Source organism: Budorcas taxicolor, chromosome 7 (assembly GCF_023091745.1).
Source record: "Budorcas taxicolor isolate Tak-1 chromosome 7, Takin1.1, whole genome shotgun sequence".
Lineage (NCBI taxonomy): Eukaryota > Metazoa > Chordata > Mammalia > Artiodactyla > Bovidae > Budorcas > Budorcas taxicolor.
This window is the reverse complement of record NC_068916.1, coordinates 52,513,649-52,521,556: the sequence shown is the minus strand read 5'-3', so window position 1 is coordinate 52,521,556 and position 7,908 is coordinate 52,513,649. Positions and strand designations below refer to the sequence as shown.

At 47.5% G+C, this 7,908-nt stretch overlaps 1 long non-coding RNA gene across 1 annotated transcript; it reads left to right on the top strand.

Annotated features, from left to right (window-relative positions):
• The first annotated feature begins 231 nt into the window (after window positions 1-231).
• Window positions 232-6,727, top strand: LOC128051791 (uncharacterized). The gene is made up of 3 exons (XR_008199730.1): window positions 232-368; window positions 6,164-6,364; window positions 6,612-6,727. It is a non-coding gene; the product is annotated as an uncharacterized LOC128051791 (long non-coding RNA).
• The last annotated feature ends 1,181 nt before the right edge of the window (window positions 6,728-7,908 follow it).

Here is a 7,908-nt window from a genome sequence, read left to right as displayed (position 1 = left end):
ATTGATTTGAGCGGAAATGTATTTGTTCCACATACACTGAAGGCCCTCCGTGTTTAAAGTGAGTTGAAAATTTTTGAAGATGATGTCTAGTCCTATTTGTAGAATGGCATTTCGGTGTCCCTTGTCTCTAGAAGCCTGTGAACACTAACAGACCATTTGAGTGAAGGGTACTTGGCGAGGGCAGCTGTCGTCCTCACTGATACGCCAGGTCACCTGTTTAGTGCTGCCCAGGGGAGTACTATGGGGGATGACACTTTTGTTCCCTTGCCTTTACCTTGGCCTGAACTTCCAGGCCCAAACCATTAGCCTTTCTCTTCTGCTCCCAAGGTTGCTCTGTGTTGCCTTGCAGCTCTGCAAATCCTACAAAGGTAAGCTATCTCACTTACATTGGGAACTTACTGCCCAGATGTCCAGATAATCACCTTTTGTTGATATCATTGTATAGTCAACACAGTGAATGTTCTAGACATTTGTTGTTGCCTTCATTCTGTAGACGTTCTTAATTTGCATTCATCAAGTATATGAGAGCTTATTCTGTGTTGGGGAATGTCCTGAGTGTATAACAATTTTTAAAAACGATGTGGCCCCTGCCTTCATGGAGACAGTAGTCTGGCAGGGTAAGCAAACTCATAGACAATTAAAATCCCAAATTGTCCTTTAGTTATATATTGCAGCACAGCAAACTCTCCAAAATTTAGTGGCTTAAAACAATCATGTTATTATTTCTCGCAGTTCTGTGAATTGACTGGGCTCAGCTGGGCAATTTTGCTAGTCTCACTTGGGATCTGTCATGAGGTGGCAGTCAGATGGCAGCTGGGGCTGGAGTCATATGAAGACTCAACTAGGCCTCTTTCTTCATGTAGTCCCAGGGCCTCTCCAGCTGGGTAGCTGAACTTCATAAATAGTGGCTCAGAGCTTCTACATGTACAGAAGTGGAAACTGCCAGGCTTCTTCAGGCTTAGGCCTGGAACCTGCCCAGGGTCACTTCTTCACTCTGTTGGTTAAAACAATTCACAGGGTCATCCGAGCATCAGTGTTTGAGGAAAGACAAAAGGGCATGAATACTAGGGAATGTAGGGAAAGTACAGAGTGCTATGGGGACACCCAGGGAGGCTCATAACCTAGGTATGGAAGTCAGGAAAACTGCCTGGAGACACTGACCTCTAAACTGATGAACCTGAATGATGAGGCATGGAAACTAATCAGATGAAGAAGGGATGGGAAAACACAATTCAAGAAGGGTAAAGAACCGATAAAAAGGCCCATGGAGGCAAAGAGAGCAAAATTTAAGATCTATAGGCTATAGCTAGGGCAGGGGTGGTATGGGATAGCAATAGCCCTTTAGTATGGAGAGGTAAGTGAGACCAGATCACAAAGTCTTATTTGGTCCCCACCCCTACCCCATGTCTCGACTCTGGAGAGCATCAAAGAAGGAAGGATAAGCATGATCAGGCCTGCTTGTAGGATAGTAAAAGGCTGTTGGCTGCTGTGTGGGGGACGGTTTGAAGAAAGTCAAGCCCTCACCGTCATCCTGTCCCTTCTGGCCAATGACCTCACCCTCATCACTGAGAAGGCTGAGTTATCACCTCAGCACCTATACCAGTTGTTTTTGCTTTTTGTTAGTAGGAATTTGTATTATTTAAAAAATGCAAACTCCTTTGTGTTGTGCAAGTTGGGTTTTTTTGGCCATGCCTTGTGGCATGTGGGATCCTAGCTCCCCAACCAGGGATCGAACCTGTGCCCCTGGCATTGGGAACACAGAGTCTTAACCATTGAACTAAAGGGACGTTCCTTTGTTAAGTTTTTGTTTTCATTTTGTTTTGTATTAGAGAAACAAACAAACAAACAAAAAGTCACAGAAAGCCTGCTATTCCCAGTAGGATCTGGACAGGAGGTTGGCCAGGTGGTCAACCAGTTCATACCTAACTAAGTGTGAACTGTGTTAAGGAAGAGTTTGTCTGCTGAGAGCAGGGACTGTGCCAGGCTCAGTGGATTCTACCCCTCACTTAAGAAATGGTCTATTAAAGGAGAGCCTACTCCAGTAAAAAACTATTTATATAGCTTATAACAAAACCCTGCAGACCCATGCCACACACAGCTCTCTACCCTCTCATCCTACTACCTAGAGACAACCATTTTCAACTTAAAATTTCAGGAAGAGCACAGAAGAACACTGGAATGGGACTGACCAGCCTCCAATCCATCTCTCCTACTTACCAGCTGAGTGACCTTGGTCAAGTGAATTATAATCTTTTATCTGGGTTTCCTCATCTGTAAGATGGGAATGATAGCTGTACCCTTCTCATGAGGTAACACATCTTGACTGGCACATGGTCAACAAGTAGTGATATGAAGAAGGCTCTAACTGGAAGAGCTGCTATGAGCACAGATGTGGGTGTTTAGCTGCACACTGTCCAAATAAATGTAAGGCATGAATGTGAGTCGAAGGAAATGACAAGAACACAGACTCATTTGAAGAGGTCTGTCTCTCTTCTTTGTCTTAAGGCCAAACTCTGTGTTTGTTCCTAGTTCCATTCCCTTCCTGTCTCTTCTAGAACCTTGTCTCTATAATTATCCTGACCCTCATGACAAGCATACATCTATTGGTTTTTTCTTTCTATGAAATATACACAGGCCTTTCCTGTCTTGGAGAACATCCTTTATTTGATCCTCCAGTGTTTTTCAGCTCCTATTTCATTCTCTCCACTGTCAGATTTCTTAATTAACACACACATTGCCTCCCATTCCTTCCTGACTCTTTCACTTTTCAGCTGCCTCCCAGCTTCCATCGCTGTTCTTCTGACACAACTGTCACCAGAGTCATTAAAGACCACCTCATTAACCACCTGTGGGCCTCTGTTCAGTCAGCCTCCTTGACCCAGAGCATTTGACTCAGTTGACCACCCACTCCTTAACTCTCACATACCAAACTGCTCTATCATCTCTCTTTCTTATTTCTGTCAACTGTATCATTTTCCCCAACCATTCAGGAATAAACCTTGAACTCAGGGTTCGTTCAGCTCCTTTCTCTGCCCACCCCCACATTACTTTTGAGTCTTACTGCAAATATTAGAAACTCGTTGAAGCTAGCTTTTTAGAAAAGTCTAATCAGAATATGGAGGAGTGGGGGACAGCTAATGGAGCCCCAAAGACAGGATGCAGCTGGAGCCCAGGAAAGCCCAGGACTGTAGACTTGGAGTCAATGAAGTGAGTTCTCTCTCTCCAGATTTCTCCAGGAGACTTTGGGGATGATCTGCACCCCAGAGTGTCAGACACACCCACACCCAGCTAGTCACAAGTCCTGTAAAAATGGCCATCTTTTGTGTCAGGTCCTTGAATCTGTCTCCTCTCCAGCTTCCCTTGTACTCGATCGCCTGTGTTTGTTTACCTCCTGATTACTGTTGCTGCCATTGCTTCTTCCTCCTGACACTGAGTAACAGCATTGACCACATTTCAGTTCTCTGTCCATTGCTGTTTGTTTGACTATCCTTCTGGGCTGCTGACTGCTAAACAAGAGTAGAGTGGTTAAGAGCTTGAATTCCTGAGTCCTAATGGCCTGGGTTCGAATCCCCTACCACTTTTCTTTGTTGTTGTTGTTTGTTTTTATTTATTTATTTTTGGCTGCATCTGGTCTTAGTTGCCCCAAGGCATATGGGATCTTAGTTCCTGGACCAAGGATTGAACCCATGCCTCCTGCAGTGGGGGCACAGAGTCCTACCCACTGGACCACCAGGGAAGTATCCCCCGACTCCACTTTATAGTTGAGTGAACTTGGCAAAGTTACTTGAATGTTTGAGCCTCAATTCCTTGTCTGTGAAATGGGGATAATATGGGTCCCTTCCTAACAGCGTTGATGTGAAGATTCACTGGGCAAGCACACATGAAGTGCTTACCCCTGCACACAGAAAGGAATCGATAAATGTCAGCTATTATCAGCCTTATTGTTTTCTTTCCCAACATCACCAGCTAGTCTCTTCCACTGGATATCCTGCTGTGACCTCAGGTCCTCCTGTCAGAATTTGCAGGAGCCACTGGCTGAAAGATGCAGCTTTCTGAGAGCTGGAGGAGGGGGAAGCTGAAAAAGAGGAGTGGTCTCATCAGATCCTTGAAGGAATTCTGACTTAGCCTCAACCAGGCTCAAGCAGATAAGACTGAAGAACAGTTCCCCTGTAACCCTCCAAAAGCTGGCTGATTCTTGGAATCTGGGAGAACAGGCAGGGCTGCCTTTAAGAAAGCAAATGAAGGATGTGAATCCAACCTTTAAAAAAAAAAAAAAAAGCCCTGGGGGTGGTGAGAGGAGAAGTAGCAGGATCAGTTGGAGCTTCAGGGTGGGTGTGAAAGGTGAGAACAACACCCTCAGGGCGCTGAGCCGGCTTAGGCTGGGGCCTCCCTCCAGAGCTGGGGCTCTGCAGCACAGAAGCCAGAGGTGCTCCTGTTTTTAGCTGAGCTGTTGCACGTCCCCTTTGCCGCCCTGCGAACACTCCTCATTCAGCTGTTGTGCGGAACAGGGTGTACGGCTTTCACGTGCCCCTCAGCCTGGCACTCCCACCTCTCTCTCTGCTGCTTGGCTGACGGGATTTCTACCAGCAGGAACGCGGCGAGGGGCAGTACCCCACAGTCACTTGGTCTGGAACTAGAACTGGGGTGGTGGGCAGGAAGAGTAACCTCACTGAGAGCCCTTTGCTCTGAGGCAGAAGGCCAAGTAGTTAAGACCTCTGGGCCTGAAGCAGAATGCACCCCTCTTTGAATGCCACTTCTGCCATGGCTATCTTTGGGATCCCAGGCAAGCTGTTTAACCTCTATGCTTCATCTGTACAATAGGGATGATAACTGCTCACTTGCTCAAACATGTCCAACTCTTTGCGACCCTTTGGACTGTAGCCCGCCAGACTCCTCTGTCCATGGGAGTTTTGACTCAAGAACACTGGAGTGGGTTGCCACTTCCTCCTCCACTTCCCGACCCAGGGGTTGAACCTGCATGTCCTGCATTGCAAGAGAATTCTTAGCTGCTGAGCCATTGGTGAAGACAGGGATGATAATAGGCCTATCTAATAGTTGTGAGTTTTAGTAAGATAATGCAGGTCAAGTATGAAGCTTAGTCAACTTAGACCACCTGGAACCAAGGGTCCTATCCTTGTAGACACAGTCTTCCCCCTCCCCCCCCACACTGCTGTCTCTACATCTGTGTTGTCCTCTATATGTCTGTCTCTGCTCTCAGACTATGAGCTCTAGTAGGTCAGCAACAGAATTGTATGGATCTGTGCCCTTGGTGCCTTGCTTAATAAATACATTTATTGTTGGAAGGAAGTGGTAAAACAATATAGAAGATTCAAGATTCTCTGGTCTCAGAGTCCCATCATTTCACCACAAATAGAGGGCCTACATCAGTCACTGTCCTGGGGGCTGGGGATTCCACAATGAATGGAACAGGATGAGCTCCAGGCTTCATGGTATGAACTGTCCAGGAAGTGACAGACATTAAAGATATAACAAAAATTATGATATATTACAACTGGAGCATTGCTAGTAAGAAGCCTGGGCTGCTATGAGAGTATCAGAGGAGAGACTACATTTGATGGTGGTAATGGAGAATCAGGAAGTTTCCTGGATGATGTAACAAGCAAACTGAAGCCCTAAGAATGGGCAGCCTGGGTTGAAGTGGGAGGTGGAAAATAGCCTTCCAAGCACAGGAAAAGCATGTGCAAAGGTCCCGAGGTGCAAGGGAGCTAGGCTGCTGTGCAGAAGTTAGTGACTGGAGCCTAGGCTGGAGTGGTCAGTGGCTTCTCCAAGGCCAGAGAGCTGGGAGCATGGATTATGCAGAGCCTTGTAGGTTATAGTGAGAATCTAAGCCTTTATCCTGATGATAACAGCTAACATTTATTCAATTTTATGTGTGTTTGTACTGAATAGAGAACTTTATGTGTTTTCTCATTTACTTTTCACCGTCCCCCAGGAGGCTGGTGATATTATTCCCATTTTACAGATGATGAAACCCTGGCTCAGAGGTTAACTTAATCAAGGTCATCCAGTTGGCAGTGACCGATATGGGATTTGAACCATCAGGTTGCCAATGCTTGCCCTCTTAATCCCTGCGTGGCCCAACTTATGAGCTAAACGTGGTCTTCCCTGCGCTTCATCCTCAAAACCTGCATTTTATTCTCAGCATGTCCCCAGGCCTTCTCTCGGGAACTGGAGGAACTCAGGCAGAGGCTCGCCTGGATGAGATGAGCTCCCTGGCGGCGGGCCGGACTGCGGGTAGGGGCGGGCACCCAGCCGCCTCTGCGCAAGCCTCCTCCACCCACGTGAGGGGTCGGGGCGCGGGCGCCTGGAGCCGTGGAGCGCGGCCGCAGTGCGGTGGGCCCTGGTATGTATGCTAGCGTTGCCGCGGCGGCTGTGAAATCTGGAGGTACCGGACCCCAGAGAGCCGCGGGGGTGTCGGGAAGGAAAGGCGCCCCTCCGCGTCCTGCAGAGGGCCCTCTCTCCCGGCGGTGCCCCTCGTAGTCCGGATCACGTTCCCTCCAGCCTTGAGGGAGAAAAAAACCAGCGTCCTCTGATTAAAAAATGACCGTTTTTAAAATGGGTTTTATTCTTTCTCTCTGTCCTCTCCCAAGGCTAGAAAGGGGCGGAAAGCGACACCGAGAATCCATTCCAAACGAGCAGCCAAGAGGAGACGCGGCAGCTCCCAGATGTTGATGTTTTGTTTTTTGACATAAATCTTTGCACTCATATGGGAGTTTTCATTGATTCATGTTTCCATCTGCTGAATTTCCTTTTATTTATTTAATACGGCTTTTTGGGGAAATCTTGCTCCGAAGCTCTGGAGGAGCATAAACTGTGCCCACCGCTGTACCCCTCTCCCCTCCTCCAAACCTTGGTTGCCAGGAGGAAGGGAGTGAGTGGCACCCCGTGGAGAAGGCAGCGGCAGGTCCTCTTCTGAGGGGGCGGGGCAGGCGCCCTAGGCCCCCGTTAACTTGGCTGTTGCCCTGCTTGGTGCCTGCAAAGCCGACAAAGAAACGGCAGGAGAGACTCCAGTCTGTTCCTTCTTCCTCCTGCCCACCCACAGTACTGCCCTCCCTTCATGCCAAGACACTTACTCTCCATCTAACAGTGGATGTCTGCATTAAACATATTAAAGAGTATCTCTTTCTACCCCCCACCTCCGCCCCTGCACACCCCACCCCAGTAGTGATTCTTAAGAGCTTCACTTCTAGAGTCAGACTGCCTGAGTCTGAATCCTGACTACACTTTGTATAGTGCATTCTTGAGCACCTTAACTACTCTGAGCCTCTAAAATGAGCCTGTAAAACTACTCAGAGTCTGTAAAATGGGGATGATTATTGTTTCTTCCTCAGATACAGTTACATTTTACAGATGAGACTGATGCTGAGGGTAGTTTAGAGATTTGCCTGACTAGCTTGGAGCCAGGACACATTCCTATGTCTTTCTGATCCTCACCCTATTCACTCCCAACTCTTGCCCCACTGTTACTCCAGCTTTCTCAGGATAGGCCATTTGCAACAGAAAGGGGGCACCCTCTTTCCCATGAGGCAGAAGAAAAGATTAGTAGTTATGGTTCAGGATGTCTGACATCTTAGAACAATACCCATCTAACCTTAGAACACAGGCCCTGATTTGGGCAGCACCTACAGGTCATCTCATCCTGTCTTCTACCTAATCCATTTAGAGTTTCCCCACAGATACAGAAAACTCACCTCCTTATAGCCCCTTCTATTTGAGGGTGCCTCTAGGTATCAGGAGACTCACAGACCCTTTGAATGTAACAAACCACAATTTCCACAGACCAAGTGCCTTAAGACCCGTTGTTGCTCAGAAGGAGGGATCTGAGATCCCTCAGTGTGAGATTTTTCCTTAGCACATCCTTTGTGAAGCACATTCCCTCCCTTTGTA